We start from the raw sequence: 14,272 nt of genomic DNA on the forward strand, positions 1-14,272 counted from the left end.
GGTGTAAGAGCTTACCTCTACTTCCCCACTATGAGTGCCCTGGTATATCTGACTACAGTGACATTTGTGTGTTCCATAAATGTTTGTGTGTACCACATTTTTCGTTATGGCATGTGATTGTAGCCCCCGCGACTTTATGAATAGCTCTACATACTGTGTTATTACATAAAAGTACCTATGAATGAATAAATGAATGAATCCATGATTTACTTAAACAAATAATTTATTAATGGCATTTCATCTGCGGATTGCTTGTAACCAATCCAACGAGGGATTTAAGGGGATCATAATTATTACGAACATCACATTCGCACAAACTGTGCACCAAGATCCACCGTGTTCTCATAAAACGTACAGCCCTTTTTTCTAAGAGCTCTGATTGGTCAGTAGGTGGGGCTGTTATATCCACTGAGCTCTGATTGGTCAGTAGGTGGGGCTGTTATACCAGCTGAGCTCTGATTGGTCAGATTTATCCTTTGTTCTGATTGGAGCTGTTATACCCGCTGAGCTCCTATCCTGACCTTATCCTGCTCCGGAGCATGTTAGGTGTTCAGCACAGGTTACCGCGACAACGTAGCCCGATAGAAAGTCAGCCACCTTTATGGTACCGAAAAGCCAGGTTGAAGCCTGAACTTATCTCGCTAAGCCGTAATCCAGTTTCATGGTACAGGCCTCTGGTTCAATACTCTTGACTGCCATGTGAGATCTGTCGTACGATCGTTACAGCAGCCGTAAATCATACCACACCCCCTCACTTTACGACAGTTACAGATATCAGTACAGTATGAACAATGTTTTTATCCTTTGTTCTCAGATGCTGACATGTGCGATTCTATCCCGCTGGATTGCGACTAAAAATAAAATAAATTAATAAAATATTATTCAAGCCGTTTATCTGCGTATTTTTACCGTGAGTGGAACTGATTACGTTTAAACTTGTGCATTGACTTGAGCAGCAATTCATTTCCGCGTCATCTCTCTCTTCTTCACAGCTGCACCGCTGTTCCTCTTTCTCCTGAAAATGTCCTCGAAGTCTTCATAAATTAAAATCTGTATTCCGACTAACGTAAAGCGCTGCGGTGCGCGTCCCGTCCGTCGTCATGGTGAATCGTCGAATCGGAGCTCCATTGCTGATGGCTTTTTTTGTTTGTAACTTTTACGCGTCCCGACACAAGCGGCGAATGCAGGTAGACTCATGTGGAGTGGGGCGTTAAGCTCGCTCATTTTAATTCCCCACACCAACAAATCTGTAAAAACACGAAGTTTCATCTGACAGTGGCAGTACGTCAGCCAGCATGAATGAATGAAACGCGGCAGTGTCCCGCAAAATAGTCACCGGCACTTTATCAGCTACTTTCCCAGTGAACGAAACAAACCCCCGAGTCACAAACGGGTTCGACGTCCGCGATTACCTCCGATTTTGGTAAATACTGCGCTCAGGGTGTTTTTAAGGTGGGGGGGGGTGGGCCTTTGTTGATGAAACCCACATCTGCTGCAGTTTTAGCAGTTTTGTGCTGGCTTTTTCTCTTGGGGTTGGAGGCTACGGAGCTCCTCTTCCTGGTTCAAGAGCCCTGGTACAGAGATGCATGGCTTGCACTTCAAATTGTTTATTCCTATTCTCCACCAAAAAAAAAAAAAAAAACACCTCACCGAACTCACCCAGAACCAAGTGTGACAAGAAGACGGACAAGCCCCTAATTCATGTTACACCCAGCAGAGACCGGCTCTGAGACCCGTTTCGTTCGCGTCGCCCAGTCTCGGAGTGTTGAGCCATAACACGAACAGGCCCCATCTTCACCAAGTCCCTAGAAGCCACCAGGAAGAATTGTTGAAGTATATAAGGAAAATCAGTTTTTATTAACAAGAAATAAATATCAAACAATATGTTGAGCTCACTTCAGGTTGGACTAACGCCAAAATAACAAACAAAACGATCTTATCTGTAAAAGAATAATAATTAACCTAACAGAAAAACAAGTGACAGGATCTAACCTTCCGAACTAAATTAAACAGGAGAAAAGAATCACCAAATAAACCGGCAGTCCAACCCTACTGCCGTGTTGTATGACTAGGTAGTTCATACAAAACGGCATGTGGCTGGTTGAATGATGTAGAGGATGAGAATCCGCTGCCTGACACAACCTTATGAACAAAAGCAGCGAAAAAAATTATATAGTAACGCAAAGCGAGCGGAAAACGAATGAATGGCTGTACTGTAGTTTGCTGTCACTTCTTCTACAGCCGAGGAAAAAGACTCCTTGGCCGAATCCCTGGGATCACCAGCGCCCCTCACCAAAGAGGCACGACAGCATCGTTCCTCACCCAGTGCCTTCTCCCAGCGGTCTTAGGACCGCTCATCTCTTCTTCCATTTTTTCCTGTCATTGAACAGAACTGAACTAACCCCGAAAAGCGTTTGTATAAACAGAAAAGTCTGGTTTTTCAAGTCTGGTTCGACCCAGAACCACAGGTTTACTTCAGGGTTTGTCAACCCTGCCTTCGTGAAACGGGCCCGTTCACATTCAGTCACATGAATGAGTAAATCACAGGCAGCTCAACCTAAATTCATACTGTGGTGCTCTGCTGCCACCCTCTGGCGGTCATACAACATGGCAGACCTCCATCGTGGCCCGAGCGGCAGTCAGGCTGGAGCAAACATGACCATCGATCAGTGAATCAATCGGTGAATCAATCGATGAATCAATCGGTGAATAATTCAGTGAATAGATTATTTAATCGATCAGTGAATTGATCAGTGAATCCATTGAAACTTATTTTCAGGAAGTGTGTCGGCCCCGCACACGCCCACTTACTCTGCTCTGATTGGAGGTTTCTCAGTCAGGTGGGCCATAGAGACAAACGGGTGCTCCCTCTCAGGAGGCGGGCTGACGGCCGCCGGTCCTCCAACTCGGAGTCGTCGTCTTTCAGTTGGAACTGATTCGGGTCAGCTGATTGGACGCCGGTCTCTGAGGGAGATCGGACTTCCGGAACACACTTCCGGTGTCATGGGACCCCCCCTAACTAACAGAACTAACCCCAAAAAGCGTTTGTATAAACAGAAAAATCTGGTTTTTCAAGTTTCAAGGGTGAATCGACCCAGAACCACAGGTTTACCTCAGGGTTTGTCAACCCTGCCTTCGTGAAACGGGCCCGTTCACATTCAGTCACATGTATGAGTAAATCACAGCCAGCGCAACCTAAATTCATAATGTGGTGCTCTGCTGCCACCCTCTGGCGGTCATACAACATGGCAGACCTCCATCGGGGCCCGAGCGGCAGTCAGGCTGCAACAAACATGACCATCGATCAGCCATCTTGTGCTTATTGACGATTATCGAACAAAGATGAAGGTAGTTGGTGTGAGAGAAGAGGATTCAAAGGACAGGGCTAAATGGAGGAAATTGATTCGCTGTGGCGACCCCTGAAGGGAAAAGCCGAAAGGAAAAGAAGATCGAACAAAGGCTCGACACAATATCAAACATAATGAGGAAGAGGAGGATCCCTAATGAGATGATGCAGAAGTCTGAACTGTGTGTGTATTGTTATGTTATTAATGAAAAGTCTCACAACTTGTTATCAGAGGCCTGTACCATAAAGCTGGATTAACAGGCTTGATCTGTGCGCGCATAAAAAGGGCGGAGTTTGCTGCATGCGACCAATCGCAAACATGCAACAAACCAGCCCGAGCCGCATATTTCACAACGGAGGAGCAATCAATAATAATTAGTAAATACGAGCAATACAAATCAATAATCCAGTAAAAAAGCAACACAGTTGCAGCTGCCAAACGGCGCAAGGATCGCTGGCAAAAAAATCACCGTCTGAGTCAATGCGGAAGTTAGTTCCATTATAATATTACTTCCCCATAGAGGTAAGATCGGGCTTAAAAAATCCAGCCCGACCCGAACCGAGCCCGACGGTATTAAAGCCCGACCCGACCCGGCCCGAAAGTAGTTGCTGACTTTTTGAGCCCGACCCGACCCGAATTTCGTGTCGGGTCGGGCCCGAACTCCGACTCGGGTGTAAGAGCTTACCTCTACTTCCCCACTATGAGTGCCCTGGTATATCTGACTACAGTAACATGTGTGTGTTCCATAAATGTATGTGTGTACCACATTTTTCGTTATGGCATGTGATTGTAGCCCCCGCGACTTTATGAATAGCTCTACATACTGTGTTCTTACATAAAAGTACCTATGAATGAATGAATTAATCCATGATTTACTTAAACAAATAATTTATTAATGGCATTTCATCTGTGGATTGCTTGTAGTCCATCCAACGAGGGATTTAAGGGCATCTTAATAATTACGAACATCACATTCGCACAAGCTGTGTACCAAGATCCACCGTGTTCTCATAAAACGGACAGCCCATTTTCTAAGAGAACTGATTGGTCAGTAGGTGGGGCTGTTATACAAACTAAGCTCTGATTGGTCAAAAGGTGGAGCTCTTATACCAGCTGAGCTCTGATTGGTCAGTAGGTGGAGCTGTTATACCCGCTGAGCTCCTATCCTGAACTTATCCTGCTCCGGAGCAGGTTAGGTGTTCAGCACAGGTTACCTCGACAACGTAGCCCGATAGAAAGTCAGCCACCTTTATGGTACCGAAAAGCCAGGGTGAAGCCTGAACTTATCTCGCTACACCGTAATCCACCTTTATGGTACAGGCCTCTGGTTCAATACTCTTGACTGCCATGTGAGATCTGTGGTACGATCGTTACAGCAGCCGTAAATCATACCACACCCCCTCACTTTACGACAGTTACAGATATCAGTACAGTATGAACAATGTTTTTATCCTTTGTTCTCAGATGCTGACATGTGCGATTCTATCCCGCTGGATTGCGACTAAAAATAAAATAAATTAATAAACTAGTATTCAAGCCGTTTATCTGCGTATTTCTACTGTGAGTGGAACTGATTACGTTTAAACTTGTGCATTGACTTGAGCAGCAATTCATTCCCGCGTCATCTCTCTCTTCTTCACAGCTGCACCGCTGTTGCTCTTTCTCCTGAAAATGTCCTCGAAGTCCTCATAAATTAAAATCTGTATTCCGACTAACGTAAAGCGTTGCGGTGCGCGTCTCGTCCGTCGTCATGGTGAATCGTCGAATCGGAGCTCCATTGATGATGGCTTGTTTGTAACCTTTACGCGTCCCGACACAAGCGGCGAATGCAGGTAGACTCATGTGGAGTGGGGCGTTACGCTCGCTCATTTTAATTCCCCATACCAACAAATCTTTAAAAACACGAAGTTTCATCTGACAGTGGCAGTACGTCAGCCAGCATGAATGAATGAAACGCGGCAGTGTCCCGCAAAATAGTCACCGGCACTTTATCAGCTACTTTCCCAGTGAACGAAACAAACGCCCGAGTCACAAACGGGTTCGACGTCCGCGATTACCTCCGATTTTGGTAAATACTGCGCTCAGGGTGTTTTTAAGGTGGGGGGGGGGGCGCTTTGTTGATGAAACCCACATCTGCTGCAGTTTTAGAAGTTTTGTGCTGGCTTTTTCTCTTGGGTTGGAAGCTACGGAGCTCCTCTTCCTGGTTCAAGAGCCCTGGTACAGAGATGCATGGCTTGCACTTCAAATTGTTTATTCCTATTCTCCACCAAAAAAAAAAAAAACACTTCACTGAACTCACCTAGAACCAAGTGTGACAAGAAGACGGACAAGCCCCTAATTCATGTTACACCCAGCAGAGACCGGCTCTGAGACCCGTTTCGTTCGCGTCGCCCAGTCTCGGAGTGTTGCGCCATAACACGAACAGGCCCCATCTTCACCAAGTCCCTAGAAGCCACCAGGAAGAATTGTTGAAGTATATAAGGAAAATCAGTTTTTATTAACAAGAAATAAATATCAAACAATATGTTGAGCTCACTTCAGGTTGGACTAACGCCAAAATAACTAACAAAACGATCTTATCTGTAAAAGAATAATAATTAACCTAACAGAAAAACAAGTGACAGGATCTAACCTTCCGAACTAAATTAAACAGGAGAAAAGAATCACCAAATAAACCGGCATTCCAACCCTACTCCCGTGTTGTATGACTAGGTAGTTCACACAAAACGGCATGTGGCTGGTTGAACGATGTAGAGGATGAGAATCCGCTGCCTGACACAACCTTATGAACAAAAGCAGCGAAAAAAATTATATAGTAACGCAAAGCGAGCGGAAAACGAATGAATGGCTGTGCTGTAGTTTGTTGTCACTTCTTCTACAGCCGAGGAAAAAGACTCCTTGGCCGAATCCCTGGGATCACCAGCGCCCCTCACCAAAGAGGCACGACAGCATCGTTCCTCACCCAGTGCCTTCTCCCAGCGGTCTCAGGACAGCTCAACTCTTCTTCCATTTTTTTCCTCTAATTGAACAGAACTGAGTATGGGAGTACCCCATACTTCGGGAGTATGGGGTACCGGACCCCTTGATAAGGGCTGTTCGGTCCCTGTACGACCAATGTCAGAGTTTGGTCCGCGTTGCCGGCAGTAAGTCGGATTCGTTTCCAGTGAGGGTTGGACTCCGCCAAGGCTGCCCTTTGTCACCGATTCTGTTCATAACTTTTATGGACAGAATTTCTAGGCGCAGCCAAGGCGTTGAGGGTGTTCGGTTTGGTGGCCTCAGTATCGCGTCTCTGCTTTTTGCAGACGACGTGGTGCTGTTGGCTTCATCAAGCCGTGATCTCCAACTCTCACTGGAACGGTTCGCAGCCGAGTGTGAAGCGGTTGGGATGAGAATCAGCACCTCCAAATCTGAGACCATGGTCCTCAGTCGGAAAAGGGTGGAGTGCCCTCTCCAGGTTGGGGATGAGATCCTGCCCCAAGTGGAGGAGTTCAAGTATCTTGGGGTCTCGTTCACGAGTGAGGGTACAATGGAACGGGAGATCGACAGGCGGATCGGTGCAGCGTCTGCAGTGATGCGGACTCTGTATCGGTCTGTCGTGGTGAAGAAGGAGCTGAGCCGAAAGGCAAAGCTCTCGATTTACCGGTCGATCTACGTTCCTGCCCTCACCTATGGTCACGAGCTATGGGTCGTGACCGAAAGAACGAGATCCCGGATACAAGCGGCCGAAATGAGTTTCCTCCGTAGGGTGTCCGGACTCTCCCTTAGAGATAGGGTGAGGAGTTCGGCCATCCGGGAGGGACTCAGAGTCGAGCCGCTGCTCCTCCGCATCGAGAGGAGCCAGATGAGGTGGCTCGGGCATCTGGTTAGGATGCCTCCTGGACGCCTCCCTGGTGAGGTGTTCCGGGCACGTCCTACCGGGAGGAGGCCCCGGGGACGACCCAGGACACGCTGGAGAGACTATGTCTCCCGGCTGGCCTGGGAACGCCTTGGGATTCTCCCGGAGGAGCTGGATGAAGTGGCTAGGGAGAGGGAAGTCTGGGCTTCCCTGCTTAAGCTGCTGCCCCCGCGACCCGACCCCGGATAAGCGGAAGAGAATGGATGGATGGATGGATGGATGAACAGAACTGAACAGTACTAACCCCGAAAAGCGTTTGTATAAACAGAAAAGTCTGGTTTTTCAAGTCTGGTTCGACCCAGAACCACAGGTTTACCTCAGGGTTTGTCAACCCTGCCTTCGTGAAACGGGCCCGTTCACATTCAGTCACATGTATGAGTAAATCACAGCCAGCTCAACCTAAATTCATACTGTGGTGCTCTGCTCCCACCCTCTGGCGGTCATACAACATGGCAGACCTCCATCGTGGCCCGAGCGGCAGTCAGGCTGCAATAAACATGACCATCGATCAGTGAATCAATCGATGAATCAATCGGTGAATAATTCAGTGAATAGATTATTTAATTGATCAGTGAATTGATCAGTGAATCCATTGAAACTTATTTTCAGGAAGTTGTGTGCCGGCCCCGCACACGCCCACTTACTCTGCTCTGATTGGAGGTTTCTCAGTCAGGTGGGCCATAGAGACAAACGGGTGCTCCCTCTCAGGAGGCGGGCTGACGGCCGCCGGTCCTCCAACTCGGAGTCGTCGTCTTTCAGGTGGAACTGATTCGGGTCAGCTGATTGGACGCCGGTCTCTGAGGGAGATCGGACTTCCGGAACACACTTCCGGTGTCATTGGACCCCCCCCTAACTAAGAGAACTAACCCCAAAAAGCGTTTGTGTAAACAGAAAAGTCTGTTTTTTCAAGTTTCAAGGGTGAATCGACCCAGAACCACAGGTTTACCTCAGGGTTTGTCAACCCTGCCTTCGTGAAACGGGCCCGTTCACATTCAGTCACATGTATGAGTAAATCACAGCCAGCGCAACCTAAATTCATACTGTGGTGCTCTGCTGCCACCCTCTGGCGGTCATACAACATGGCAGACCTCCATCGGGGCCCGAGCGGCAGTCAGGCTGCAACAAACATGACCATCGATCAGCCATCTTGTGGTTATTGACGATTATCGAACAAAGGCTCGACACAATATCAAACATAATGAGGAAGAGGAGGATCCCTAATGAGATGATGCAGAAGTCTGACCTGTGTGTGTATTGTTATGTTATTAATGAAAAGTCTCACAACTTGTTATCAGAGGCCTGTACCATAAAGCTGGATTAACAGGCTTGATCTGTGCGCGCATAAAAAGGGCGGAGTTTGCTGCATGCGACCAATCACAAACATGCAACAAACCGGCCCGAGCCGCATATTTCACAACGGAGGAGCAAACAATAATAATTAGTAAATACGAGCAATACGAATCAATAATCCAGGAAAAAAGCAACACAGTTGCAGCTGCCAAACGGCGCAAGGATCGCTGGCAAAAAAAAATCACCGTCTGAGTCAATGCGGAAGTTAGTTCCATTATAATATTACTTCCCCATAGAGGTAAGATCGGGTTTAAAAAATCCAGCCCGACCCGAACCGAGCCCGACGGTATTAAAGCCCGACCCGACCCGGCCCGAAAGTAGTTGCTGACTTTTTGAGCCCGACCCGACCCGAATTTCGTGTCGGGTCGGGCCCGAACTCCGACTCGGGTGTAAGAGCTTACCTCTACTTCCCCACTATGAGTGCCCTGGTATATCTGACTACAGTAACATTTGTGTGTTCCGTAAATGAATGTGTGTACCACATTTTTCGTTATGGCATGTGATTATAGCCCCCGCGACTTTACGAATAGCTCTGCATACTGTGTTATTACATAAAAGTAGCTATGAATGAATGAATGAATCAATCCATGATTTACTTAAACAAATAATTTATTAATGGCATTTCATCTGTGGATTGCTTGTAACCCATCCAACGAGGGATTTAAGGGCATCATAATAATTACGAACATCAATCACATTCTCACAAGCTGTGTACCAAGATCCACTGTGTTCTCATAAAACGGACAGCCCATTTTCTAAGAGCTCTGATTGGTCAGTGGATGGGGCTGTTATATCCACTGAGCTCTGATTGGTCAGTAGGTGGGTCTGTTATACCAGCTGAGCTCTGATTGGTCAGTAGGTGGAGCTGTTATACCCGCTGAGCTCCTATCCTGAACTTATCCTGCTACGGAGCAGGTTAGGTGTTCAGAACAGGTTACCTCGACAACGTAGCCCGATAGAAAGTCAGCCACCTTTATGGTACCGAAAAGCCAGGGTGAAGCCTGAACTTATCTCGCTAAACCGTAATCCAGTTTTATGGTGCAGGCCTCTGGTTCAATACTCTTGACTGCCATGTGAGATCTGTCGTACGATCGTTACAGCAGCCGTAAATCATACCACACCCCCTCACTTTACGACAGTTACAGATATCAGTACAGTATGAACAATGTTTTTATCCTTTGTTCTCAGCTGCTGACATGTGCGATTCTCCCCCGCTTGATTGCGACTAAAAATAAAATAAATTAATAAAATATTATTCAAGCCGTTTATCTGCGTATTTCTACCGTGAGTGGAACTGATTACGTTTAAACTTGTGCATTGACTTGAGCAGCAATTCAGTCCCACCTCATCTCTCTCTTCTTCACAGCTGCACCGCTGTAGCTCTTTCTCCTGAAAATGTCCTCGAAGTCTTCATAAATTAAAATCTGTATTCCGACTAACGTAAAGCGTTGCGGTGCGCGTCCCGTCCGTCGTCATGGTGAATCGTCGAATCGGAGCTCCATTGATGATGGCTTGTTTGTAACTTTTACGCGTCCCGACACAAGCGGCGAATGCAGGTAGACTCCTGTGGAGTGGGGCGTTACGCTCGCTCATTTTAATTCCCCACACCAACAAATCTGGAAAAAACACGAAGTTTCATCTGACAGTGGCAGTACGTCAGCCAGCATGAATGAATGAAACGCGGCAGTGTCCCGCAAAATAGTCACCGGCACTTTATCAGCTACTTTCCCAGTGAACGAAACAAACCCCCGAGTCACAAACGGGTTCGACGTCCGCGATTACCTCCGATTTTGGTAAATACTGCGCTCAGGGTGTTTTTAAGGTGGGGGGGTGGGCGCTTTGTTGATGAAACCCACATCTGCTGCAGTTTTAGCAGTTTTGTGCTGGCTTTTTCTCTTGGGGTTGGAGGCTACGGAGCTCCTCTTCCTGGTTCAAGAGCCCTGGTACAGAGATGCATGGCTTGCACTTCAAATCGTTTATTCCTATTCTCCACCAAAAAAAAAACAAAACACCTCACCGAACTCACCCAGAACCAAGTGTGACAAGAAGACGGACAAGCCCCTAATTCATGTTACACCCAGCAGAGACCGGCTCTGAGACCCGTTTCGTTCGCGTCGCCCAGTCTCGGAGTGTTGAGCCATAACACGAACAGGCCCCATCTTCACCAAGTCCCTAGAAGCCACCAGGAAGAATTGTTGAAGTATATAAGGAAAATCAGTTTTTATTAACAAGAAATAAATATCAAACAATATGTTGAGCTCACTTCAGGTTGGACTAACGCCAAAATAACAAACAAAACGATCTTATCTGTAAAAGAATAATAATTAACCTAACAGAAAAACAAGTGACAGGATCTAACCTTCCGAACTAAATTAAACAGGAGAAAAGAATCACCAAATAAACCGGCAGTCCAACCCTACTGCCGTGTTGTATGACTAGGTAGTTCATACAAAACGGCATGTGGCTGGTTGAACGATGCAGAGGATGAGAATCCGCTGCCTGACACAACCTTATGAACAAAAGCAGCGAAAAAAATTATATAGTAACGCAAGGCGAGCGGAAAACGAATGAATGGCTGTGCTGTAGTTTGTTGTCACTTCTTCTACAGCCGAGGAAAAAGACTCCTTGGCCGAATCCCTGGGATCACCAGCGCCCCTCACCAAAGAGGCACGACAGCATCGTTCCTCACCCAGTGCCTTCTCCCAGCGATCTCTGGACCGCTCAACTCTTCTTCCATTTTTTCCTGTCATTGAACAGAACTGAACTAACCCCGAAAAGCGTTTGTATAAACAGAAAAGTCTGGTTTTTCAAGTTTCAAGGGTGAATCGACCCAGAACCACAGGTTTACCTCAGGGTTTGTCAACCCTGCCTTCGTGAAACGGGCCCGTTCACATTCAGTCACATGTATGAGTAAATCACAGCCAGCTCAACCTAAATTCATACTGTGGTGCTCTGCTGCCACCTTCTGGCGGTCATACAACGTGGCAGACCTCCATCGTGGCCCGAGCGGCAGTCAGGCTGCAATAAACATGACCATCGATCAGTGAATCAATCGGTGAATCAATCGATGAATCAATCGGTGGATAATTCAGTGAATAGATTATTTAATCGATCAGTGAATTGGTCAATGAATCCATTGAAACTTATTTTCAGGAAGTGTGCCGGCCCCGCACACGCCCACTTACTCTGCTCTGATTGGAGGTTTCTCAGTCAGGTGGGACAAACGGGTGCTCCCTCTCAGGAGGCGGGCTGACGGCCGCCGGTCCTCCAACTCGGAGTCGTCGTCTTTCAGGTGGAACTGATTCGGGTCAGCTGATTGGACGCCGGTCTCTGAGGGAGATCGGACTTCCGGAACACACTTCCGGTGTCATGGGACCCCCCCTAACTAACAGAACTAACCCCAAAAAGCGTTTGTATAAACAGAAAAGTCTGGTTTTTCAAGTTTCAAGGGTGAATCGACCCAGAACCACAGGTTTACCTCAGGGTTTGTCAACCCTGCCTTCGTGAAACGGGCCCGTTCACATTCAGTCACATGAATGAGTAAATCACAGCCAGCGCAACCTAAATTCATAATGTGGTGCTCTGCTGCCACCCTCTGGCGGTCATACAACATGGCAGACCTCCATCGGGGCCCGAGCGGCAGTCAGGCTGCAACAAACATGACCATCGATCAGCCATCTTGTGCTTATTGACGATTATCGAACAAAGGCTCTACACAATATCAAAAATAACAAGGAAGAGGAGGATCCCTAATGAGATGATGCAGAAGTCTGACCTGTGTGTGTATTGTTATGTTATTAATGAAGAGTCTCACAACTTGTTATCAGAGGCCTGTACCATAAAGCTGGATTAACAGGCTTGATCTGTGCGCGCATAAAAAGGGCGGAGTTTGCTGCATGCGACCAATCACAAACATGCAACAAACCGGCCCGAGCCGCATATTTCACAACGGAGGAGCAATCAATAATAATTATTAAATACGAGCAATACGAATCAATAATCCAGGAAAAAAGCAACACAGTTGCAGCTGCCAAACGGCGCAAGGATCGCTGGCAAAAAAAAATCACCGTCTGAGTCAATGCGGAAGTTAGTTCCATTATAATATTACTTCCCCATAGAGGTAAAATCGGGCTTAAAAAATCCAGCCCGACCCGAACCGAGCCCGACGGTATTAAAGCCCGACCCGGCCCGAAAGTAGTTGCTGACTTTTTGAGCCCGACTCGAATTTCGTGTCGGGTCGGGCCCGAACTCCGACTCGGGTGTAAGAGCTTACCTCTACTTCCCCACTATGAGTGCCCTGGTATATCTGACTACAGTAACATTTGTGTGTTCCATAAATGTTTGTGTGTACCAAATTTTTCGTTATGGCATGTGATTGTAGCCCCCGCGACTTTATGAATAGCTCTACATACTGTGTTCTTACATAAAAGTACCTATGAATGAATGAATCCATGATTTACTTAAACAAATAACTTATTAATGGCATTTCATCTGCGGATTGCTTGTAACCCATCCAACGAGGGATTTAAGTGCATCTTAATAATTACGAACATCAATCACATTCTCACAAGCTGTGTACCAAGATCCACCGTGTTCTCATAAAACGGACAGCCCATTTTCTAAGAGCTCTGATTGGTCAGTGGGTGGGGCTGTTATGTCTACTGAGCTCTGATTGGTCAGTAGGTGGGGCTGTTATACCAGCTGAGCTCTGATTGGTCAGTAGGTGGAGCTGTTATACCCGCTGAGCTCCTATCCTGAACTTATCCTGCTCCGGAGCATGTTAGGTGTTCAGCACAGGTTACCGCGACAACGTAGCCCGATAGAAAGTCAGCCACCTTTATGGTACCGAAAAGCCAGGGTGAAGCCTGAACTTATCTCGCTAAACCGTAATCCAGTTTTATGGTACAGGCCTCTGGTTCAATAATCTTGACTGCCATGTGAGATCTGTCGTACGATCGTTACAGCAGCCGTAAATCATACCACACCCCCTCACTTTACGACAGTTACAGATATCAGTACAGTATGAACAATGTTTTTATCCTTTGTTCTCAGCTGCTGACATGTGCGATTCTCCCCCGCTGGATTGCGACTAAAAATAAAATAAATTAATAAACTATTATTCAAGCCGTTTATCTGCGTATTTTTACCGTGAGTAGAACTGATTACGTTTAAACTTGTGCATTGACTTGAGCAGCAATTCATTCCCGCGTCATCTCTCTCTTCTTCACAGCTGCACCGCTGTTGCTCTTTCTCCTGAAAATGTCCTCGAAGTCTTCATAAATTAAAATCTGTATTCCGACTGACGTAAAGCGTTGCGGTGCGCGTCCCGTCCGTCGTCATGGTGAATCGTCGAATCGGAGCTCCATTGATGATGGCTTGTTTGTAACTTTTACGCGTCCCGACACAAGCGGCGAATGCAGGTAGACTCCTGTGGAGTGGGGCGTTAAGCTCGCTCATTTTAATTCCCCACACCAACAAATCTGTAAAAACACGAAGTTTCATCTGACAGTGGCAGTACGTCAGCCAGCATGAATGAATGAAACGCGGCAGTGTCCCGCAAAATAGTCACCGGCACTTTATCAGCTACTTTCCCAGTGAACGAAACAAACCCCCGAGTCACAAACGGGTTCGACGTCCGCGATTATCTCCGATTTTGGTAAATACTGCGCTCAGGGTGTTG

The sequence above is a fragment of the Antennarius striatus genome, chromosome 15 (assembly GCF_040054535.1).
Source record: "Antennarius striatus isolate MH-2024 chromosome 15, ASM4005453v1, whole genome shotgun sequence".
In the NCBI taxonomy this organism is placed as follows: Eukaryota; Metazoa; Chordata; class Actinopteri; order Lophiiformes; family Antennariidae; genus Antennarius; species Antennarius striatus.